Source organism: Moschus berezovskii, chromosome 16 (assembly GCF_049115385.1).
Source record: "Moschus berezovskii isolate FMDL1 chromosome 16, NW_MosBer_1.0, whole genome shotgun sequence".
NCBI classification, from domain to species: Eukaryota; Metazoa; Chordata; class Mammalia; order Artiodactyla; family Moschidae; genus Moschus; species Moschus berezovskii.
The window spans coordinates 16,773,964-16,800,620 of NC_142475.1; the positions used below are offsets into that span (position 1 = coordinate 16,773,964).

At 36.1% G+C, this 26,657-nt stretch overlaps 1 protein-coding gene and 1 pseudogene across 7 annotated transcripts in view; one reads left to right on the plus strand and one right to left on the minus strand.

Annotated features, from left to right (window-relative positions):
- VPS13B (vacuolar protein sorting 13 homolog B) overlaps positions 1-26,657 on the plus strand; it is a 767,155-nt gene that overhangs the window by 267,171 nt on the left and 473,327 nt on the right. The gene's annotated exons all lie outside the window — the stretch shown is intronic.
- On the minus strand, positions 1,027-1,677 carry LOC148775216 (chromobox protein homolog 1 pseudogene; annotated as a pseudogene).

Here is a 26,657-nt window from a genome sequence, read left to right on the forward strand (position 1 = left end):
CTATACCACCCTCTTGAGCTTCTCCTTAGCCTCTCAGTCATGCCCGACTCTTTGCAACCCCATGGACTGTAGCCCACCAGGCTCGTCTGTCCATGGGATTCTCCAGGAAAGAATCCTGGAGTGGGTTCCCATGCCCTCCTTCAGGGAATCTTCCCAACCCAGGGATTGAACCAAGGACTCCGGCATTGCAGGCAGATTCTTTACTATCTGAGGCACCAGGCAAGCCCGTACCATCCTCTGCCCTTCCCCAAATATTTCTTCCAGTGGCTGGGATGGAGAAGTTGATATTTTTAACTTTGTAATTGGAAAAGAAAGGGTCTTCTTGTCAGTTTCAAGAATTAGCACCTCTAAGACAAAATGATCTGCCAGTGTTCACAAGACTTTTCCTCCACAACCAGTTTCCATCCCTCAAGTGGCAGCTTTGGTAACTTCTTAACTGGCTTAGTCCATTGTTGGGAACGGCATTAAGCTTAGGCAGGGAACACCGTGGCTTCTCTGTTTCAGGCATTTGTAGCTTTTTAAACAGTCTCTCTCTGTCCTCATTTGGGTTGCCAATGACATTTTTTGAAAGGCTGCAGTACTGGACAGAGAATCCAGTCATCGTAGTGGTTCTTTCCTTTGTTTTACTGTTTCCCCAAATGTTAACAAAAATGATCCTAATCTGTCTCTCTTCTTTCACACCCCATCCGACCCACCCCAAATAATACACTAGTAATAATACACTAGCCAGAAACTGTACATGCTTTGCTGTAAAAATTGCGGAGTTCACACTATTGGGAAGAAGGTTGTGGGTTGTAGATATGCTCTTTTAAGTGTCTGTACAGTGTTTCCTGCTCTCCCACATCCTATCCTGCAAGTTTTGTTCTTCATAGAAGGCCCTTTGCTCTTCTTAACAAAGTTCAGAATCGGTTGTCTTTAAACACTGACCCTCCTTTCCCTCCACTGGGATGGGTGTGCAAACTATGTGGCATGGAACAGCTTTAAAGCACTTGGGCTTCTGTAGAGCACAGAAACTATACTGGCTCATCAAGGGAGATCTTTACAAGCCTTCTTTATGGTGTCAAGACAAGTAGAAGTCCTCCTTTCCCCCACTTGAACCCCAATCAGATGTGACAGGGGCTGGTACTCAGGAGAGTTCTTGTCATCATCCTGTGAGGGGTAGGAATGCCCTGTCAGCCTTTCCTCAAAGAAGTATATGACTGTCTGTGGGCGCTTGACCTTGACTTCCTTGGCAGGGACCAAGTCAGTGGCATCAGAGTTTTTCCATTTTATCTGAAGCATGAGTTCTCCACTGTTCGAGTTCCAAACCCTGGGCAAAGCCTCATGTGTTTTCTGACTCTTCTTTCTTCTTGTTTGGTTTCCTCTCTTCCACCTTATTTTCCGAATCTGAATCAGAATCTTGCTTCCCTTTGATTTATTTGTCCTTTGTGCTTTCTTCTGTAAATGCAGAAACTCGGCAATGAGGCCAGGGCATTCCAGGTTCTCTTCTGCTCCATGCATTGTCTTCTGAGAACCCCTTCCACTTTAGGAGGTGCTCCACTTGGCCGTGTACCACTGGGCAGTCTGGTACTTTTTCCACCACACATTTTCTTCCTCTTCTTCTAGCACCTCCCTCCATTTACATCTGGTTTTCTTTTTCCCCATAATGCCCACCAACTTTCTGGTGTAAAGGGTGACACTGCTCAGAGCAGTGCCCACAAGCAGGAGAGGAATGGCTGCCACACTGCTGGCGAGTCTTGTCTGACCAGCCAGGGGAGTGGCAGCCAGAAAAGCAACAAGTCCAGTGACCTTCTTCTAACCCCCTCCCTGAAGACATACCTGGCCCAGGCCAGCTGCCCTCCGCTCAGTTGAACAAAAGGGCCTCACACTCTTTCAGTACTTTGCATAATTTATTCTATTGGAAAAATAGATTCTTGATTTGAAAATACCATTCTGAAATAAGGTGACTTGCCAACCATGAGTTCTTAAATGTATTCATGCTGTTACTATTTGTAATGTTTATTCCGCAGTATTTGTAGCCTTTTGTTAGATTTCTCTGTCATTGGTTGATGAATCCCTTTTACTTATTTATCTGTCTTCCCACAGAAGTTCTGATCAGTAACTCTTTTGCCTTAAAACTTTCTATGGCTCCTATTGCCCACAGGATTTTAGTCTAAATTTAATTAACTTGGGTGGTACCACCTATTTACTTTCACTCTCTTGATTGGCTTACATTCGTTGCTTTTCTTGGTCCTGAACCATACATGTGTGTATGTGTGTGTGTGTGTTTTAATACCTCGGTATCTTATTTTATTATTATTATTTGGTCATAGTGTGTGGCTTCTGGAATCTTAGTTCCCTGACCAGGGAGTCAACCTGGGCCCTAAGTAGTGAGAATGTGGAGTCCTGACCATTGAACCACCAGGGGATTCACCTTACTGAACTTTTTAGATCCAGATCAAACATTATCTCCTTTAAAATGCATCCACTCTCTGAGAAACTTAGTGGTTTCCTCTATCATATTTCTCTAAATTGCTTTGCATCTTATTTATATATTTACTACATAATATCACATGTACTTTAATTGTTTAAATATTTATCCACATTAAATGTGCGTGTTCAAGAGAACTGACATGTGATGGTCAATAAACTTTTGTTATGAGTCCTGTTACAGTAGTGGTGATTGAAAAGTCTTTGACTATCTTAATATCCAGAGAGAAAAATACATGTCTTACTACAAATCATTGTAGTAGTATTATATGGGATGCAAGTCTTCTTGGAAGAATGGTCAGTTCTGACTGGGGGATCAGTTCTTTTGTATAGAGGAGCTCAGCTGCTCTTCAGACATTTTAGTATAAGGTTATACTCCATCATTCTTATGTCAGATGGATTTTTTAAATTAGAAATTAATTGCTTTACAATGTTGTGTTGGTTTCTGCTGTATAACAGTGCTAATCAGCCATAAGTGTACATGTATCCCCTTCCTCTTGAACCTCTCCCCACCCCCCACCCCAGGTCATTACAGCACCAGGTAGAGCTCCCTGTGTTACATAGCAGCTTCTTATCAGCTGTCTGTTTTACACATGGTAGTGTATATATGTCAGTGCTATTCTCTCAATTTGTCCTACCCTCTTCTTCCCCCACTGTGTCCACAAGTCCATTCTCTAGGTCTGAGTTTCTGTTCCTGCCCTGCAAATAGGTTCATCGCGCCATTTTCCTAGATGCTACATTGATGTGTTAATATATGATATTTGTTTTCCTCTTTCTGACTTATTTCACTCTGTATAACAGGCCAGATGAATTTTTCTTTCCTTCCATCTTCATTGGGGATGCTATCTTAGCATTCTCAAGCATTTATAAGTGAAACATGGTAGAAGTAACTAAAATAAATCTACCTCTCTAGTTTAAAACATCCAATTTCGAAGCTATCCCAGTAGATTATAGGCAGCCTTTCCCTTAAGTGATTTTATTTCCAATAATTTCAGATGTTTAGGTGCTGACAGCTTATACCGTCCTATCATTCCTCTGTTACTATTAGAAGGCATGCCTCACACAAATAAAATTACCTCATCCAGTGTCTTGTGTCTTTTCTGAAGAGTTTCATCAACTTACTTTCAGCTTTAGTTTTTTTCTGCAGCCTTCCTACAGAAGTAGGGACCTCTCGGTTTACAAATAGCTTTTTAGAGTAATTAGAAAAAATGGAGAGTTATAAGAAAGAAGCTAAATTTTAAAAAGATAAAAGAAAAATTATATGTGACTGAGAAAACTTGACCTTGCTTTGGCTAAAGAAAGTAAAGTAAAAAGAAAATAACTTTTTATGTAATTTGAAGAACAGATTTTTCTTTTAAGAAATTCCAAAAGGCAGATTCTAAAAATTTTCTGCAAAGGTTTCCCTGACAGTCTGGTGGTTAAGATTTCACCTTCTTATGAAGAGGGTATGGGTTCCATCCCTGGTCAGAGAGCTAAGATCCACATGCCTCATGGCCCAAAACCCAGAATGTAAATAACAGAAGCAGTAATGTAACGCATTTAGTAAAGACTTTAAAAATGGTCCACATTAAAAAAAAACACCACTTTTATGCAGTAAGAGCATAATCTGATATATTTAGTTAAAAGCAAAAAACAAAAATACTTCTGTTCTTGATAGTCACACATATATCAGTACTGCAAAAAAACTGATTAAAAAGGAAAAGCAGTCTTAATGAGTATTCTAAGGAAAATTGAATGACAGACCCTTATAATAAAAGATTTAATCATATGAAGCTAGAAGAAATAGCCTTTAGTATTCTAGTTCTTTGACATTATATAGCAGCATGTAATGAAGAGGTTAAAGGAAAATGATTAATTTTATGATAAATAAAGATTAGTTCATTGATTTTAAAGGCAGACTGCCTACCTAAGATATAAGTTGAAGAACTTGTTTTGAGGAGACACAGTCTTAATATAGCAAACATCTTTCAAAACATCAGAATGCACAGTACTCCTTTGCTAATGTTATCACTTATTAAGAAAAGATAGCACTAAAGACACTCCTCAGTCTGTTTCTTGTCATTCATTTACTTGACCTGAGTCTCCCCCAAAGTCTTTCTTTTGAAAGTGATTGAAAATATTTCCAAAAAAGTCCTGGATTCCATATTCTTGTGGAAGGCTCCTTAATGATTTGTGGCAGTTAAAACAACTATGAAGAACAAGAAAAGATCTTTGAAGTGTACACTACGTTATTGTATAATATTATGTTTGATTTTATGTGATTTTTTTTAATTCTAAAAAGTTTTATAGTATATAGGTATGTCACTTATAATTGATTAAATGATTATATTGATTTCCAAAATTATCAGTTTCATGATTAAGAAAATACCTGTTATTTTAACGTTGTTTGTATGAGAAAATGAGATTTGACTTAAGTCATTTCAGCCCACAGTTTAGTTTCCTAATGAACATGCCATAACAATAAAGAATTTTTGTTTAGAGAAATAGATATAGCAACACGGATTGCTTTCTAAGAATTAGGAAACGTTTGGTTAACCTGAAAAATTAGTTTTAGTTTTTACTGTTAGTAATTGAGAACTTACAATTTTGGGGTAAAATCATTTTTGTGAGCTTGCTACTTCTCATTTTATATTTCAAAGTCTGTGCTTTCTAAAAAATAGCAAAGAAATATCTTAGGATTCAAAGAAATGAAACAAACTAAAATTGGATATTTCATCAGATTCCAGAGAGTGGTTTTAATTTTCATAGATGTTTTTAGTGTGTTCATATGCTGGAAATTTGAATTTCATCTTTAAATATTTATTTTGAAACTGGATAAAAATTTACCTGCATCCAGAAAGCATGTCAAAATTGAATTTTTTACATGAAAATTGCTTATTATAGTCTACATTATCTTTAGAGTTTTCTTATATAAGACAAATTAGAAATCTGTTTGTGGAGATGTCTTTTTAGTTCCTCTGTCCAGAATCAGAATTTTATTAAAGTACCAAGGATGTTGAATTCAGGTAATTTCAGTGGTCTTTTGAGACAAAAATCTAGTTCTGATGGAGTAGTATCCAAAATGGACTTTTAGGCTAGCCAGAGGAAAAGAACAGAACAAAGAAAGGAGAAAATGTCCAGTCATGAGAGAAGGGAAGTTGAGAGTAACAGTGGAGAATGCTATCTACCTTCACTACCTACTCTAGTCCTTCTAGAGTAGATCCTCTGAAAGAGAGCAAGCAGTTTTATCAGCATTTCTTCTCCACTGCTGCTGTTTGTTGGAGTGTATGAATTCCTTCAGGTATTTGGGATGGGGAAAAGGTTAAGAGCTCCTAGAATACTATAACTCTACTTGGTGTGTCTGCTTCCAAATTTGTTCCGCTGTATTCTTTATACACAATTGATATTTTTTTCCTCTTTAATATAAATAAATTCATGTTATTCTCCACTCTCTTTTATCATATTGAGAATAGAAAATTCCAAATGCTTTTTCTAACTTAAAAATCCCCTACCTACCTCTCACCAAATGTGTGACTGCTTTTTCAGTATGTTTTGGCTACACTGCCTTTATATTTCTGTTTAGGGCTGTTCCAGCTGTGCCTTCTGTTTGCAGGTGGTCCTCCTGCTTTGCAGTTGGCTGCCTCTTTGTCAGCTTATAGGTCGGTTTCATAGAAAGGTATTCCATGACCAGTCAGTATTAGGGAGTCACCCACTTTCCCCCTATAACTTTATTATAATTCTCTGAATTATACTTATCACTATATGATATTTTCCTGTTTCTGTTTATTTCTCTACTAACTACTGTATCTCTAGTGTCTACAGTGGTCGTTGGCATATAGATGTCACCGAACACTTACCTGTTGCATGGAAGATTGTATCAGCCACTGCTTTGGGGATAGATATGCTATCCATGTAATACTAGTGTATTTTGTCCAAGTGTATTTTGGTACTGTTCATAATTTTTAGAAACTCCACTTGCTTGCACTAGTAAGTTTTATTGTAATGAAATTAGAAACCAAATGGCAACAGTGAAATTGTATTTTCAGATTGAAGTCTGGAAAACTAGCTTTGAATCTTAGCATTTTTTAGGTTTAATATAAATTAGAATTAGTCACTACACTTCACTGACTGTGTTCCTTCTTCTGTAAAGTAACTTCTCATGGGGTCTGAGGTTTAAATGAAATAGTTTCATTTAAATATGTTTAAATATGTTGGAGTTAAATATGTTTAGGAGTTTCTTACAAAGTACCACGTTGATTATTTTAATAAATTCTCCCTTATTCTCTCTTCCCTACAAAGATATCAAATAACTTTACCTACTTTTAATGATAAAGTAATTTTAAAATATGAACTTTAGTTTTATAATTTTATTACATGTTCTGTATGGAGCCATAACTTAAATACATTAGAGAATCTCTAATGCAGCTTTTGAGTATTTTATGAATGGCAAATTGGTTGACTTAATAGTTTCTTCCAGGTTTTCCCCAATAGTTCTTTCATTTTTGATTCTCCTTCTTTCCTTTCTGTTCCAGTGAGCCAATTTTTATTTTGATTGGTTTTTCATATAATTTTTAATAGTTCTTTTTATGCTTTCTGATGTATTTATTTGAGACTATGTTTTTAACTAGCTAGAAACATGGATATGTTATTCATCTCCAGGCTTTGAGGACTATTTGAGGAAAAGTAAAGCCCATTCAGCTTTTCTCTGTTAACATTTTCTATGCAAAACACTACTCCTGAATACAGTTTTCACTCTCCTGAGTCCATACTTTTGCTTTTATATTAAAATACTATCTCCTTTATTTCTCCTTCTCACCTGTCTAAACCTCTCTGTCCGTAAAGAATCAGGTAAAATCTACCTTTTCTCTATTGACTGTCCCAGTCTGCTGTATCTGAAGTGATTGCTATTTTTAAAAAACTTCATGTCAGCTATTGTTTGTAATTAATCATACTTTACACTTTCTGATATCTTATATTGTTTTTTTAGTCATTTTAGTTTTCTTTCAGTTCAGTTCAGTTCAGTCGCTCAGTCGTGTCCGACTCTCCGCGACCCCATAAATCACAGCACGCCAGGCCTCCCTGTCCATCACCAACTCCTGGAGTTCACTCAAACTCATGTCCACAGAGTCGGTGATGCCATCCAGCCATCTCATTCTCTGTCGTCCCCTTCTCCTCCTGCCCCCAACCTTTCCCAGCATCAGAGTCTTTTCCAGTGAGTCAACTCGTCGCATGAGGTGGCCAAAGTATTGCAGTTTCAGCTTCAGCATCAGTCCCTCCAATGAACACCCAGGATCGATCTCCCTTAGAATGGACTGGTTGGATAGTTTTCTTTAGTCATTGGTAATTAACCAGTTTATCTTTTTACTATCTTATTTTGTGGTTTTTAAGTGTTATTATGTTTTTCAAGCTAATGAATTGTATGTTCCTATTGCAATTTCATGCTCTTCGATGACCCTGTCCATAGGGTCTGTTGTAGCATTGCTTTTTTAATTCATTTTATCTGCTTAATAAAAGTTTTTTTTTTTTCTTTTACTCCTCATTAAATAGCCATTTATTTTATTCCCAGAGGAAATAGTTTGGTATTTTATGAGTGGCAATGTTGTGAAGTGGGTAAGTGGCAGACTTATTATAGCCATATTGCTTAGATTCCAATCCTAGATTTACCATTTAATAGTAGTAGGACCTTGGAAAAGTCACTCAACCTCTCTGTGCTGTAGGTTTCTAATTTTTAATATAGAAAATAATAATTCCTTTTAGGATTGTTATGCGGTTTAACTGAGAAACGTAAAATGCTTAATACATTGCTTGACACATACTTGCTACTTTGTGTACACTGTCTGTCCTCATCGAAATTAGCATGATTATTTTATGGAATAATGAAGAAGAGTCTTTGAAGTCTGATAGTCCTTTTATGGTCTTGGGCAGCTTTCTTCTCTAAAACCCATTTGGACGGTGGGCATTAGTTCAGTTCAGTTCAGTCACTCCGTAGTGTCCGGCTCTTTGTGACCCAATGGACTGCAGCACACCGGGCCTCCCTGTCCATCACCAACTCCCGGAGCTTATTCAAACTCATGTCCATTGAGTCGGCGATGCCATCCAACCATCTCATCCTCTGTCATCCCCTTCTCCTCCCGCCTTCAATCTTTCCCAGCATCAGGGTCTTTTCCAGTGAGTCAGTTCTTTGCTCAGGTGGCCAAAGTATTGGAGTTTCAGCTTCAACATCAGTCCTTCCAATGAATATTCAGGACTTATTTCCTTTAGCGTGGACTTGTTGGATCTCCTTGCAGTCCAAGGGACTCTTCAAGAGTCTTCTGCAACACCACAGTTCAAAAGCATTCATTCTTTGGCGCTCAGCTTTCTTTCTAGTCCAACTCTCACGTCCATACATGACTACTGGAAAAACCATAGCTTTGACTAGATGGACCTTTATTGGCAAAGTAATATCTCTGCTTTCTAATATAATGTCCAGGTTGGTCATAGCTTTTCTTCCAAGGAGTAAGCATCTTTTAATTTCATGGCTGTAGTCACCATTTGCAGTGATTTTGGAGCCCCAAAATAAAGTCTCTCACTGTTTATTTATTTTGTATATATAAAGCTTCATATACATACCCAGTACAGCATATATATTTATGTTATGTGAACTCTCTCTTAGCGACTCTCTTTCTCTATTCCAAATTGCAGTTGTATTTCTGGAGCCAACCTGTTGCTTACCTCCCTTTTTCTCACCCTTCTGTCTCTTTTCCACCCCTCCCTCGCTCCTTCTACCCTTCCTTTCATCCTTTAATCCTCCCTTCCATCTTGCCATCCATCTGTGTGTCTGACTAAAGGCAATTGAAGGAAGGACGACTTTAGCAATTGGTTTAGTGCTTTTAGAACCTACATTGTGGGAAAATATTTTTCTAAGAGTCCATTACATTAAGATGAGTATGTATACAGAAATGAGGGAAAGTGCTAATTTGGGAACCAGATTTTGGCAATTATGAATATGGGTTTTAATATACTGAACTGTTTTATTGTCGCTTGTGTTGGTGTCCCACTAAGAAACTTATTGATAAAGTTACTAATTGATAAAGTACTAATTTTATCTGATAGTAGTGTAAAAGCAGTGCATGCTTTGGGGCTTCCCTTGTGGCTCAGCGGTCAGAATCTGCCTGCCAATGCAAGAGATCCAGGCTCAATCCCTGGGTCAGGAAGATCCCCTGGAGAAGGAAATGGCTACCCACTTCAGTCTCCTTGCCTGGAAAATCCCATGGACAAAGAGGCCTGGCAGCCTACAATTTGTGGGGTCAAAAAGAGTCAGATACAACATAGTGACTAAACAGCAATTGTAAAGGTAGTTGCTCATAGAGTTACTTTCTCTTCATGTAATATATTGTAACTAAATGGGAAAAATATCCAGATGTTAAATCTAGAGGGTTATAAATTCAAAATTTTTTTTCTACAACAAATAAAAACCATCTGAATTGTTAATGGTTTGCTTTTCTCTTAGACTGGAGAATGTTGTGGTTGGGTATCCACCTTGTGGTTTGCAGAGCATCACCTTAGCCCACATCTGAAGACTAGCGGAAGTGTTCTATCCAGCCAGTTATGAGAGGATATTAGCACCACCTTGTGGTGCTTGCTATACTGTGCCATTTACTATCAGTGTCCTGTCATTACACACATCTTGATAATCAGGAGAGGATAAGCAAGGAAGACATCAGTTTGGCAGTTATCTTTCCAAAGCAGATACACGTTCTCTTCCTTGGATACTTACTATCTAACCTTTAGCATCCCAGTAAAATTTTTAATTTGAGATCTTTCCAGTTGTGCTAATAATAGATGGAAGTACTTCAAATTCTTGGCCATATGTAGTAAAATAGTTTTTATAATATGTAGTAATAATATTTGAGATTACTCTGGTAGATATTAGTTTTTCTCTGAATTATTTAATATTATTATGAAATAAGTCATATCTTTAGAAATAAGTATTTAAGTATGTATATTTGTTGAATTTTGTCTTGATTACTGTTGTAACGTGGAATATAAACTCACTTAAAAAATATAGTTCTTTGCAAATTAAAATATTTTTGCTGTTTCTTGAATAAAATTTTATAATCATAAAATAACTGACTTTTTAAAGCAACATATTCTTAAAAGAATATTTTCTCTCAGTGATTTATTTTATACATTTTTTATTTTGAACAACTGGATCCTTTATGTTTTTCTCTATTAAAATATATCTAGGTTTTTCTAATTTGGCTGTAAAGTGAAATATATCAGTTATATTCAGTGTAATTCCTTAAAAAAAAAAAGCTGTGCTAATGATGATGGATAAATATAAAGGATAAGAAGTGCAAGAACATGGGTATCATAATGAAGATATACTAGATATATTGAGTCCTATGGATAATTTTAAAATGTACACTTATTTTTTAAATGTAAATTACCAAAGTTGACTGTTGCTCAACAGTGGGTATTTGTAATAGAAATAAATAATAATAAGTGTAGAGTTAAATAGACTGTATCTAGTTTAATATGTGGGTTAACCACTTAGCAGTGTGCTCATTCTAATCGAAAAGCTGGTCTACTTGGTTATGAATCAGTGTGCAATCAAAGTCACACATTAGTATTACTTGCCTACAAGGAAAACCCAGTTTTATTTTTTCAAAACATTATTTTGTAAACTTGAAGATATTATAACTAAGACAATGAAGACTGCTTACTATAACTTTATATTGCTTTATTTTTTTGATACCAAGTTTCTTAACTTTTTCAAATAAGAAAAAAAAATTTAAAGTTACTATTTAAGATCTTCATTCAGAAATCAAAATGTGAAAACGCTAATATTTTAAGAATAGAAAGGGTATAATTTGAGAATAAAGATACATATTCTTTTCTGATAATCTTTTTCTTCTATATTTTTGACTACTTGGGTATGATCTACTGGTAAGAGCAAAAGGTCTATTATATTATGTCGAAAATTGACAGAATTGTGGTACCTCTGACAGAAACAAGGAAACAATGAGAGCCAGTTTTGTTTGGTCTTTCAAAAGGTTTCACTGGTTATTGTCCCTTCCTCTCAGGGACGTTGGTTTTGTTTTCCATAGAGTATTAATTATTTCATCATTTTCCACATCATTATGGAAAATTGTTATGAGGCAGATCATTACTTCCAGTTTTTTGGAAGTAATTTTTTTTTTTTTCTTACTGTCTGTATTCTTATTTCAGGCAGTTGTTTATGCCTACAGGCGATAATACTAGGATTGATTTACTATCAATAGTTAACTTGAATAAGTTACCACCACTCATACAGTTCGCTCATTCATATAATGAAAATGATAATACCGGGCATATAGTAGTAAATGCTTGGCAAAAGATGGTTATTACCTGGTATTATTTTCAGAAATGGACTTCAGAGTGATCTTACCAGCAGAGTCTTACTATGAAATCCATTGGACACTCACTGCATTATCAGGAATGGATAGGCATTCAGTGCCTCTCAGTGTTGCGGTTTGGAGCCATACCTCTCATGCATTGTCTCACATCAGGGGTTGGCAGACTCTTTACAAAAGGCCACGTAATAAAGATTTTAGATTTTGCAGACTATAGTTCTCTGTTTCGGTTACTCGATTTTACTGTTGTAACAGGAAAGCAGCTGGAGACAGTATGTAAATGAATGAATGTGGCTGCGTTCCAGTCAAACTCTATTATAGACACCAAAATTTGAATTTAGTATAATTTTCATACAATATTATTCTTCTGAACTTTTTCAGCTCTTAAAAAAATGTTAAAGTCTTTCTTAGTTTATCTGTACAAAAGCAGATACACTGAATTTGGCTTGCAGACTATTTACTGACCCCTTCTTAGAAACACAGGGTAGGGAGGGGCAGAATTGCAAGCAGTCTCTATAGCAGAATATCAGAACAGCATCTCCCATGAAGGAGGGATATCAGACTTGTACTTCTGGTGCAAGTGTTAACCCATGCTGATCCTAATCAAGACAACTTTTGGAGAATAATATCCAGGATTGTCAGTCTTTTGCATCCTCGTTTGTATACCCTGGTTTTCTAACGTGCAGAATTGTCCTACTCAGAGTTTATCTGTCAGGGACAGAGTAATTCTTTGTCAACTATTATGAAGACATACACTGAATACAAGTGGATGAAAAGGTGTGCTATTTGGTATGGCTGCCTTTGAAAGTGAAAGTGTTAGTTGCTCAGTCGTGTCCAGCTCTTTGCAAAGCCATGGACTGTAGCCCATGGAATTCTCCAGGCAAGAATACTGGAATGGGCTGCTATTTCCTACACCAGGATGTCTTCCTGTCGCGGAAATCAAACCCAGGTTCTCCTGAATTGCATGCAGATTCTTTACTGTCTGAGCCACCAGGGAAGCTGCCTTTGGGCATATATAGATATTGGTGTCCTCCAGGCCCTCCTATAAAGACTGGTTTGATTGAGGAACTCTTCACTATTTGTAATTTTGATTCTACAGGATTTTCATTTCTTGAATGTACCTATCAGAGAGCACTGTATCCCCACCCCACCCCAAACCCCAAGATGCTGAGTTTTTATTCCTGTACATCTGTTTCTTGGAAGACCTTTTGTAGGATTTGTTACCCTAACCTAGTAATTCAAGAAGCTTTCGTTGCTGGCAAATGACATGTCTAGTTCTGCAAATCTAAAGACAGAACTATTTTTAGTTCTTCATCTCATTTCATCCCTAACTGTGGTATTGATGACAGTGATGATAATGATTGTAGTAACTATCACTTTTTGGTTTCTGTGTACCAGTCATTTTATAAACAGTGTCTCATTCAGTCTTCAGAACAGCTCTATACATTATGTGGTGTTAATCTCATTTTACATTAAGAAAATATATGCAGTGAAATGATATGATCAGAAACTTACACAGTTGGTGTCAATGCCTGATTCAGTCCTACACCTTTGACTTCAGTTTTCTACACCTCTTTGGTCTCATTAAATTTCGTACATGTGTCTTGGGCATTGCTCTTTTTTTTGTTTACTCCAGTTTCTCTACTAAACATTGGTTAGGGCAGTGATTCTGTTTTAAATATGTCTTTGTAACTTCAGCTCCTATTGTAGCACCTGATGAATGTTGATTCAATTGGTGATTGAGGACATTTTTTCAGTCTAATGGTAAAATAAGGGAAGAATGGTCACATATAAATTAGGAAGTGCCTGTTAATCATGTAGGATGAATAAAGAGGGTCATTTAATGTAGGGTGAGTCTTTCCTAAGAACCATTTGATGGTTCTAGTGCCATTATGTATGGTTATTGTCTGTTGGGACTATCTCTCTTATCTAATCATTAGATATGTAAAGTTATCATTTTAGGTGATTTTTTTTATATCATATCCTTATTATATCATACAAACTCATGGTCAGGCCTAGAATAGTGACAGATACATAGTAAATGTCTGCTGTCTTTCTCTCCCTGTTGCCTTCCCCTTTATTACTCTTTTTTTTCTCTCTGCATTTACATATATACGTGTCATACACATATACGTATGTATGTATGCATATATATATGTATCTTTAAGATTACAAGTAATTCAGAGTTAATAGATCGTGATTTTTGAAATGGGAAATAAACTGAAAATTTATGAGAGGATCCTGCAAATAATTTCACACATATATATTTGCATGTGTGTGTGTATGTGTATGATTGTAAAGGCATTCTACAGCAGAACCATTTCTGCCATAATGCCATATACTCATTCCTAAAGAAATCTTCCACTTGGCATATACATTTAGGGAAAATTGGAGTAGAAGCAGTTACATATATGTACATATGTGTGTGTACATGTATATAGAACTGTATAACCAGAATACTAAGATAAACTAAAAGTTTGGGTGAGAATACCATAGTTAAGTCTCCTCTGGCAATTGTAATCAGCGTCATTGTCAAAGTAGCCTTAAATTTTGGGTCTCACGATTTGTTTGAGAGGTAAACCTTTGAGAAAATTTGCTTTTAAGGGTGACCATTCTCCTCAAAATGAAAAACTCTGAATCAGTATATAGAATTTTATATTTTTTTATGCTTAAGGATAAATGTCTTAGCATCTTTATCTGCACTCCCATCTTCAGATAGCTTAACATATGGAAGATCTAGTGATCAGGAAGACTGAATCACTCACTCACTGTCTGTGTGGGAGAAAAGTTCTTCCATGGGATTATCAGCCTTTTCACATCATACGTTGTTAAAGCTTTCTCATTCACGGTGAGAAAGCTGATAGCCTCGAAATGTTCTGAGAAAAGTCGTGTATGAATCAATATAACCTTTTGGTTATGTATGCTGATCTCATTACCCTATTTACCAATCATAGGTTAGTTGAGTAGCTTTAAAGAAAGGTAAATTATAGTTTAACAGACTGTTCATAAATAAGGCTTTTAGCTCAAAATAGATACAGACTTATTCTTTATTTTGACTCCAAAATAGGATGTCTTTTCACTATCGTTTAAAAATATTTACTGTGATTAGTAAAAGATCTAGTCACAGCCTATTTCATAGCCCTAGAAAATGGAAAATAATGTGAACAAACATACAGTTAAAAAGAGAAGCTAGAGGAGGTTCCAGTAAAATTTTAAGTGTACGTGGAAGAAATAATGAGACTTAAAACTTTAGTTTATGGGGAGAATAGGCTATTTAGTTGAATTATATATTTTATAAAAAACCCATTAGTGGATACTTGGAAGAGATAACTTCTTTGAGAAGTATTATAGACCCGAGGTCTATAATTGTGGGGCTGTATAGTCAAATAGACCTGGTTTTAAATCCTATCTTCTCAGCTTCATTGCTTCTATGATCTTCAACATGTTATTTTTCTAGGACTCAATTTTAACATCTATAAAATGAGTTTAGTGTATCACTTATTTCCTTGGGTTGTTAAGATTAATGAGGTAAAGCCTTAAAAGTTTTTAGAGTAGTGCCTAGTACACGAAAAGTGCTATCATTTTTATTTTGCCACCTGAAAGTTAAGAACCGCAACTTACCCTTTTTTACATTTATATATAATGAAAACAATAGCCATTTAAAGTGAGATTTTGTTGTTGTTGTTGTTCCAGGTAACAACTCTTTGAAATCAGAAAAATACATAGTCATGTTGACTGTAATTTTGTGACCACTATCCTAAAAGCGAGCTTCCCAGGTGACTCAGTGGTCTGCCTGCCCCACAAGAGACCCAGGTTCAGTCCCTGGCTGGGGAAGATCTCCTGGAGAAGGAAACAGCTACCCATTCCAGTATTCTAGCCTGGGAAATCCCATGGATAGAGGAGCCTGCAGGGCTTCAGTCCATGGGGTCGCAAAGAGTTGCCCACGACTCAGTGACTAAACAGCAGCAGCATCCTAAAAGCAGCATCTTACTGCTTCTTTGTAATCATCCCTTTTTGCCTGCTAGTCTGTTTATCCTGTGCTCTCCTATTCTTGCTTATATTAGCATCATATGGGGGCTTGTTAGAACTGCACCATCTCAGGCTACACACTAGGTCCATAGAATCATAACCTGCATGTTAATACAGTTCCCACTGTTTCTCATTTTATCCTCTCCTCAAACCCTTCTCCATCCGTGACACTCAGCTCTTTGAAATCCCTTTCATGGATGATAACTTTGCTTGCTGCTTCTCTGGAAAAAAAAAAAAAAATGAAGCTATGAGAATAAGCTGTCATACACACACTCAAGTGAACAAACAACTTACCTTGCAGTATCTTTACAGTACTCTGCTTTCAAGTTACTATAGATGAAATAACCATGCTACTACCTAACGGTGAGTCACTGGATACCATTTCTTCTCCCTATTCAAAAATATCACTCCAGTAAATCTATACTCATTCACTTGTATCATTCACTTTTTCGCTCTCTGCTAGCAGGATCATTTTTCCCAGGCTGTAAACATGCTGTCTGTTGTCTTAGGAAAACAAACAAACCTTTCCTTGGATCCCACTTTCTCCTCAACAGCTATCACTATATTTATTTGCCCTCTGCAATAAAATTTCTCAAAAGAATCGTCTTCCTCCATTTCTTCTCTTCCTGTTTCTGAATTCATTTCATTCAGTCTTTTGCTCCTCTACTCCATTGAAACTGAGCTTGTCCAAATTACTGGTAATCTAAATATTGTTACATTCAGCTGGCAGTTCACAGTCCTTAGTTTTTTTAACTTGGCAGCAGTAATTTAAAAGTTGATCACTATTCCTTGAAATACTTTCTTCCATGTGCTGCTTCTCTTGGCTTCTCTTTTTTCTCTGTTTCTTGTTCTCATTGTCTGATTCCTCTTCATTTCCCACTTGAATTATGTGACCTATTTCACCTGGTTTCTTACACCTAACGTATTTTCAGGGTTCATCCACATAACAGCGTGTGTGTATGTGTGTGCTCAGTTTTGTCCAGCTCTTTGCAACTCCATGAACTGCAGCCCACCAGACTCCTATCACCATGGAATTTTCCAGACAAGAACACTGGAGTAGGTTGCCATTTCTTTCTCCATGTTATAGCATATGTCAGTACTTTCTTCCTTTTTTGTGGTCAAATAATATTCCATTGTGTGTATACATTATTATTTGTTTATCCATTCATCCTTTATAGACATCTGAATTGTTTCCACATTATGGAAATTATGAATAAGTGCTGCTATGAACATATATATATATATTAGAATATATGACTACATATATTGGTTTGAATACTTGGTTTTGCTTATTTTGTGAATATATCTAGGAGTTGAATTGCTGGGTCATATGATAAGTCTATGTTTATATTATTGAGGAACCTCCAGACTGTTATCACATTAGCTGAACCATTTTTAATTTCCGCTAGCAATGTACTAAATGATTCCTATTTTTCCACATCCTTGTCAATATTTGTTAGTTTTGATTTTTTTTTTTTTAGCATTGTCTTCTTAGTGGGTCTATGATTCTGAACAGCTTTAAATGTGATTATTGAGCATTTACATATCCATACATCTTTCTTCTTTCTGTTGAATTCTTGAGAAGATCCTTTGAAGTTCTGTGGAGTTGTCTGTCTGTGCAGCTCTGTCTGTCTTCTTTGGTACATTTTCCTGAGAACTTTAGGCACTCTAATCTCTGTGTATTCTCAGCTCTGTCTCTTCTTAGAGAGAGTGCCAAGCTTTGCTTGGTTGCTCTCTCTGCACTAGATCCTGGAAGTTCTCTCAAGGCAGTAAGCTGGGATAATTTGCAGTGTTCCCCTTGTTTTTTGTGTCATAGGGTCCACAGTCCTCTGTTGCCTGATTTTCTGTGTCTTGCATACCTTCACTTCATATATTTCCCCCCCAATATTTTGATTGTTTCACATAAGAGGGTAAATCTGGTTATGTAACGGGGGAGCCTGGTGGGCTTCCGTCTGTGGGGTCACACAGAGTCAGACACGACTGAAGTGACTTACCAGCAGCAACTTAGCCTGATGTGGAATCCTTTCATCTTTAAAATGGACAAAATAAGACTCAAGAGTATGCCAAATTCATATTAACTCTTCTGAGATTCCTGTGAAGAATTCATGTCATCTTTCCATGTACCCTCACTATCTCGGATGTCAAAGATTTGTGCTATGGCAGTCTACTGGCTGGACTTGGCAGACTTTTGCAGGGGTGCAGTGTATAATCAATTGGTTTACTTTGTCAGGGGTTGTAGACATTGATTATTATTCACCTGGGAGTGGAGAACTTTCTAAATGAAATTTGAATCTTTTCTATGACTACTGGCAAGAACTGAAAAATTCTCAGTAATGAAAATCACATGTTTTAAAAGAAATAGACCGAGGAATACTTACTTTGTTTTAGTGATGTTGCATTTTCTCTTCATTTGTAATGGATTTTCTTTCCAGGAATATTAAGAGACTGTGACACAGACCTCTTTTTTTTGCTGTTGTTAAATTAAGGAGCTTTTAGTATTAGGAAAGATTGAAAAAATTTTCACAATATTTATTCAAAAATGCAACATTTATGTAAGAATGTGTCCTTGTCCTTAATAAATACACACTGCCATATTTAGAGGTATATGGGCACCATGTATCCAGTATACTCTAAAACTGATCATAAAGGGTTTTATGCATATACTCAGACACATACATGGAGATGTGTTGGTATATGTGAGTCCAAATTTAGAAAATTGGAGGATTTGCTTCAAAGATATTTTGAAGTTCCTTGTACTATTCTTATAGCACTGAAGCTTGGAATTATATTAAAGCTATCACATTAAAAAAAAATCTACAATATTATGATCACTTCTAGGTGTGAAGTGTGACATTTCCTTCGTTTTTGCCTTTTCGGGATTCATTTCCTCCTTGTCTGATATTTGCAAGCTATGTAGCTCAAGGGGGATTGATATCATAGGGTAGTTCCAGGACTGAACATGTAACCTGTGCCTCAAAATCCAGTTCTGTTCCTTTTTTGAAGTGATTGGTTCAGGGATGATCATATGAGCCAAGCCACCACAGGGAGATTCATTTCTAAGATTTCTGTTGAAATTATTGTGAAAGAGAAACTATCATCATGTTTCCAAGTGAATAGGTTATAATCTTGAACCTAATTGTAGTCACTTCCCATTATTTATAACAGTTTACCTGAAAACAGTGAAATCAATTTAGAGGAATGAGAACCAGCAAGGTTCAGTAAGAAAATTGTTGTTTCATATATATATATATATATACACACACATAGAAATTAAGATTGATTTAATTAGCATTTGGTGCTTTGGACCATTCCCTTGGAAATACTGAAGAAAAAGAGAGAAGATGTATAATATCTTGATTTTTTTTTTGTATTCTGATTTCGTCTTTCTAATCATTCTTTAATTTTCTTTTTTCATTTCTCCATAATCATCTCATTTCCTTTATGAACCTAAACTTGAGATTTTTTTTCTTTTGATTACTATGGTTTTAGCTCTGTTTATTTACATGTATATATAATATTTATATATAATACATTTTAATATATAATGACTATACTATTTATATGTGTGCATTACTTACATTGTTTATTATGTTGTATCATATTTAAATTTGTGTCTATTTTTATTTTACCTTATGGTGTTCAGTTCAGTCGCTCAGTCGTGTCCGACTCTCCACGACCCCATGAATCACAGCACGCCAGGCCTCCCTGTCCATCACCAACTCCCGGAGTTCACTCAAACTCATATCCACAGAGTTGGTGATGCCATCCAGCCATCTCATTCTCGGTCGTCCCCTTCTTCTCCCGCCCCCAATCTTTCTGAGCATCAGAGTCTTTTCCAGTGAGTCAACTCGTCGCATGACGTGGCCAAAGTACTGGAGTTTCAGCTTTAGCATCAGTCCTTCCAATGAACTGAACACCCAGGATTGATCTCCTTTAGAATAGACTGGTTAGATCTCCTTGCAGTCCAAGGGACTCTCAAGAGTCTTCTCCAACACCACAGTTCAAAAGCATCAATTCTTCGGCGATCAGCTTTCTTCACAGTCCAACTCTCACATCCAACATGTCACCCTGCTTATTTAACTTATATGCAGAGTACATAATGAGGAACGCTGGGCTGGAAGAAGCACAAGCTGGAATCAAGATTGCTGGGAGAAATATCAATAACCTCAGATAGGCAGATGACACTACCCTTATGGCAGAAAGTGAAGAGTAACTCCAAAGCCTCTTGATGAAAGTGAAAGAGGAGAGTGAAAAGGTTGGCTTGAAGGTCAACATTCAGAAAACGAAGATCATGGCATCATGGGAAATAGATGGAAAAACAGTGGAAACAGTTTCAGACTTTATTTTTTTGGGCTCCAAAATGACTGCAGATGCTGATTGCAGCCATGAAATTAAAAGACGCTTGCTCCTTGGAAGGAAAGTTATGACCAACCTTGATAGTATATTAAAAAGCAGAGACATTACTTTGCCAACAAGGGTCCGTCTAGTCAAGGCTATGGTTTTTGTTAATTGAATATAACTCCTTGTTTCCATGGTTACACTTTTAGTCCCAGGAATAATGTTTCCATAAATAATATTGGCCTATGTATTACGACTGCTGATAAGTATCTTTACCTTGGTATCCCATCCAATCCCAAAGAATGTTCAAACTACCATACAGTTGCACTCATTTCACAGAGTAATGCTCAAAACTCTCCAAGCCAGGGTTCAATAATACGTGACTCTGAACTTCCAGATGTTCAAGCTGGTTTTTGAAAAGGCAGAGGAACCAGAGATCAAATTGCCAACATCCGCTGGATCATCAGAGAGCAAGAGAGTTCCAGAAAAACATCTATTCTGCTTCATTGACTAGGCCAAAGCCTTTGACTGTGTGGATCACAACAAACTGTGGAAAATTCTGAAAGAGATGGGAATACCAGACCACCCTACCTGCCTCTTGAGAAATCTGTATGCAGGTCAGGAAGCAACAGTTAGCACTGGACATGGAACAACAGACTGGTTCCAAATAGGAAAAGGAGTACATCAAGGCTGTATATTGTCACCCTGCTTATTTAACTTATATGCAGAGTACATCCTGAGAAACGCTGGGCTGGAGGAAGTACAAGTTGGAATGAAGATTGCTAGGAGAAATATCAGTAACCTCAGATATGCAGATGACACCACCCTTATGGCAGAAAGCAAAGAACTAAAGAGCCTCATGATGAAAGTGAAAGAGGAGAGTGAAAAAGTTGGCTTAAAGCTCAACATTCAGAAAACTAGGACGATGGCATCCAGTCCTATCACTTCATGGGAAATAGATGGGGAAACAGTGACAGACTTATTTTTTGGGGCTCCAAAATCACTGCAGATGCTGATTGCAGCCATGAAATTAAAAGACGCTTACTCCTTGGAAGGACAATTATGACCAACCTATACGACATCTTAAAAAGCAGAGACATTACTTTGCCAACAAAGGTCCATCTAGTCAAGGTTATGGTTTTTCCAGTGGTCATGTATGGATGTGAGAGTTTGACCATAAAGAAAGGTGATCGCCAAAGAATTGATGCTTTTGAAGTGTGGTGTTGGAAAAGACTCTTGAAAGTCCCTTGGGCTGCAAGGAGATCCAACCAGTCCATCCTAAAGGAGATCAGTCCTGAGTGTTCATTGGAAGGACTGATGCTGAAGCTGAAATTCCAGTACTCTGGGAATCTGATGTGAAGAGCTGACTCATTTGAAAAGACCCTGATGCTGGGAAAGATTGAAGGCGAGAGAAGAAGGGGATGACAGAGGATGAGATAGTGGATAGTATCACCAATTCAATGGACATGAGTTTGAGTAAACTCCCGGAGTTGGTGATGGACAGGTAGGCCTGGCGTGCTGCAGTCCATGGGGGCGCAAAGAGTCGAACACAACTGATTGTACTGAACTGAACTGGTATCTCACAGACACCCAGAATTCCTCACTTTTCAAATTACTGTCTTCATTTTTCTTCAAACCTGTTTCTTATTTTAGTCCATTTCATCAGTAATTGTATCTTCTCAGTGACTTGAGAAGATACAATAATCCCACTAAACTATATGTGATTTCAGGGGAGGGACTGTGATAATTCCCCACAGGGAACTTGAGTGCTTTACCAGAAGAGACAGAAGATTTGTAGGGGTTTCTCAGAAAGGAAAGCCTAAGAGAAAGGCTTAAGTACTACTATTATTATGGATTATAGTTGAAGAATTAACATTATGAGTTATCAGAGGGAGACCTATTTGGGTGTATAATCTATTTAGTCACAAGTTCCCAGAACCATCTTTTTTCCTCAGAGCATTTTTTTTCCCCACTTGTTGACATACTCTATTGTTCAATGCCCTACTCCTCAGGACACTGCCTTTGCTGCTCATCTAGCTTCTGTGTATATTTATGGGCACCAAGTGAAGAGCTTTTCTGCTCCATATTACAGGAGTACACTGCGAGCTCTGAATTCAGAGGCAAGAGACATATTGGATGGACACAGGCCCTGTCAGTTTTTCCTGTGTGGAGCTGGTTAGGAAGCCGCATAGAGCTGTTTATCACTGCAACTGCTAGAATGATTTAGGGTCAAGTGGAGAATTAGAGGTATCTGAGACAAGGCAATGGAAAGCTAGAGAGTAAAAAACGATAATAAAAAGGAAAATCTTCATCATAGCGCATGTATTATTTTTAAGCATCATTCAACATAAGGAAAAAATGTATTATAGAATGTGATGCCTATTATATCTTTAAGAAATATATTTGTTTGCAGATACCAGCTTCATGTGGCTGCAGTGTAGACATAGATGTTGAAAAGCTGGAGTTAAATCCTCAGACATTAGGAGTCTCATCTACAAACAAATGTTAATATTGATTAAAAATATATTCTTCCTAGTTTATTGGACCGTAACAAATCTCTACATAGTCAATATATATTATTTATATAATTAGGTTAAAGGCTTAATACAACATACGTGAAAGTGTATCACATTGGAATATTGGAAAACATGCTGGAGAACTGTTACCAGTAATCAAAGTGTGTCTTATATATTAAGTAATATTTGGAGTATTGTTTGGTTTGAAGCACGTTTTAAAATAATTACTCTGGATGAAATGAAGCCGTGCATGCATGACCAGTCACTCAGTTACGTCTAACTCTTTGTGATCCAGTGGACTGTAGCCCTCTAGGCCCTCTGTCCTTGGGATCTTTCAGGCAAGAATATTGGGGTGGGTCATCATTTCTTCCTTCAGAAATGAAGCTATCCTTAATAATAAAGTATTTGAAAGATTAAAGATAAATGTAAAATTTAATTTACATATTCATCCATTAAATTCAGTATTTTTTAAGTGTGAAACCTTTGCTTGACATTGGTTGTATATGAACAGTGGAGATAGTCACTGATCTCATGAGCTTATATTGTATCTGAGGAGGTAGACAATGAGTAAGGAGAAAATTATATAATCACAAATATTAAACAAAGATATTTGATGAAAACTTAATTTGCTAGAGTGGTTAAAGACAGGCCTCTGTGAAGGATATGAGAGGTGACTGAACAAGTAGCAAAGAATTTGGTGTGTTCAAGGGTAGTTGGAGTGTAGTCACCAGGGAAGGGTGTCAGAGGTGAGATTTCAGAGAGATGTAAGGCATCTGGCATGGCTTCATAGGCTATGATGATACGTTTACTTATGCAAAGGGAATTGGGAAGACAGTGTTTAAGCAGAGGAATATCAGAGTCTGATTTATCATCTAAACATATGAAGTCTTTAGATGTTTATATACATTGTTTTAAGTTTTTATGATAAAAATAATTGTATCTTTAGTAATTAAAATTTGAAAGGTTAGAAAATCCAGGAAGCAGAAAAAAATTAACTCATCAGTCACAAGCCTTTGAAATTTCTTTTACATATGGCCTACTAGAATTTCCCTTGCTATTTATTTACCTTGTATTGAATTTGAATTTGAATAGCTTACAGAATGAAAGTCACTCAATCATGTCCAACTCTTTGCAACCCCATGGAGAGTCCACAGAATTCTCCAGGTCTGAATACTGGAGTGGGTAGTCTTTCCCTTCTCCAGGGGATCTTCCCAAATTAGGGATTTAACCCAAGTCTCCCGCATTACAGGTGGTTTCTTTACCAGCTGAGGCACCAGGGAAGCCCTACCTTGTTTTAGATTGTATTTAAAATTTTCCTTTATGTCCTAAGAATTTTCTGTTTATTGCATACTCTTCGAAACCATCATTTTAATGATCATGTACTAGTTTGTCACTTGAGTACATCAGTTTGCTTAATCAGCCTTCATTTTTGGAAATTTAGATTATTTCAAATATTTTCTATTATATATAACTATAAATGAAATTACTAATATTAATTCCTGCATTTCATTAGCAAAGATTTCTGGAAATTAATTAGTTAAAAGGTATTAACTTTTTGTTACCAAATTCATATGCAAAACTGTTATAGTAAACTCCTACCAGCCATGTGTTAACAGGGATTAGCAAATTTTTTCTTATGGGGTCATATACTACAAATTTTAGGCTTGTGGGCTGTATAATCTCTCTAGCAGCTACTCAGTTTTGCTGTTTTAGTACAGAATTGACCATAGACTATTCATAAACAAATGGGTGTGGCTGTGTTCCATATTAAAATAATTTTAGTAAAATATCTCAAAGTCTGGACTACAGTCTGTGCTACACTATCAGTTATACCATTCCTTCCTAGTATTTTTTTAAACTTTGAAAATTGTGTGTCTCGGAGTTTTGGAATTACATTTGACAAACTTATTTAAAATAGTTTTCAATCCCATGTCACTCAAAGTTATTATTTTAAAATAATAAGGTAATATGAAGTTAATATACTTTTTAATTGTGAATTGTGATTGGTTTTAATCACTGCAAGCTATTCCTTGTGTCCTGTGTTTTATATGTGTGTGCTCAGTTGCTTCAGTTATGTCCGACTCTTTGAGATTCCTTGGATTGTATACACTTGCTCCGTATTAATCTTTGATATTACAAAAGACTGTAATCCAGTTTAAACTCCAGGAATATTAATGACTTAATTGTTTTAATGGTTGGCAACCATGAATTTGATTTAATACTGTAATGCTGTGCAGAAGTCAGAAGTACGAATTTTAAAACTTCTAATTTTGTCAACTAATCCTCATACCTAGGTAAGGTTTGTAACCTTGGTTAGTTACTTCTTGAGAATGCTAAATAAAGCTAAAGTTGCCTTCTCTTCAAACTTATGTGTATCTTGTAGTGTTTTTATGTCTGAGTTATAGAGGAAAGATGTCAAACCTGGAACCTTTGTCAGGTAGAATAAAACATTGGCATATTACAGAGATTTGCTGTTCCTTTTATGGTGGTCTATATGGTATAGAGTAAAATTCCAGATAACCATCAAGTACTCTATTAAATATTTTTGGAAAATAGAAAGTAGGATAGATTAAAAATGCACTTTTTTTTTCCATCTATAAGTTTTTTTCCCCTGGAGCAAGCCATTTTGGGGGAAAAATCATTTTAATTGCAGGTTGCTTAGTGAAAAAGATAAATATTGGAATTTTGTTTGTGTTGATACATGTAAATAAGCGATTTTCTAAAAAAATTTTTTTACTGATATTTACAAAGTGGTAACCCTAAGGTTCTTAAAAAAAAAGCATCCTTAATTTCTGAAAAAACTGAGAGAAATAACTTGGCTGGGGAAGGATGACTGATGGAATGGAGGGCAGTGTCCTGGACTTAGGAATGCTAGAAGTTTATCCTGTGATTTATGCCATGCAATTTTAGATGAAATGAGAAGTAATGGTATTAAGTATCAGAAAATACATGCTTATCTGGTTTCAGTCAGAACAACATTGCTTTTAGTTTCCAAGTTAAGATTTATTATTATTATTAATAAATAGTATTTTAAGCTTTCATAATTAAATCAAAATGTATATTCTGTCTCCTAGTTAGTTGGCTGAATATTATCATAATTTTGAAAGAGACCTTTCCAACCAGAGCTGGCCCATGGAATTTTAAAACTATAGACATGGTCCAATGTGGATGACTTTGAAGATCCTTCTTCCAGTTGATTTTAAGTTGTAATAAAAAAAATACTGTTTTCTGCTAGTATCTATTTAAAGAGATACATGCCTATGATCCTTAATTCTGTGTGCTTAAAATTTAAGCCAGATGTAGCTTCATAGAGTCAGTAAGATTAAAATGCTAGGTCAGTTCATGATTAATTATTTTGAATTAAACATGATCTGAGATTATCATTATTGGCTTTAAAAAATGTAAACCAAACTGAATACTGCTTTGTAACTTAATTCATATTTTATGTCTCATTACTTCAAAAGATAATTGTTTGCAGTATGTTTGTAGTGCTTATAGCCTTAGGTTATTTAATATATGCAAATATGATTAAGACCTATTTTGGAGTTTTGGGCCTATATGTATGGAAAAGAGATACAGAAATACTAGCAATAGAGAAGATTTTACTGATGTGTATGAGTTAATGATAATACATTGTATAATGATTATGTGTTAATTTATAGTCTATATTTTCATTATATATTTTCCTGTAAAAGAAAATCCAGTTTTGTTTATTTAATTAATTGATTTAATTTTATTGAATATAGTTGATTTACAGTGTTAATTAGACTAGAGATCTCTTCAAGAAAATTAGAGCTACCAAAGGAGCATTTCATGCAAAGATGGGCTCAATAAAGGACAGAAATAGTATGAACCTAACAGAAACAAAACATATTAAGAAGAGCTGGCAAGAATACACAGAAGAACTGTACAAAAAAGATCTTCACGACCCAGATAATCACAATGGTGTGAT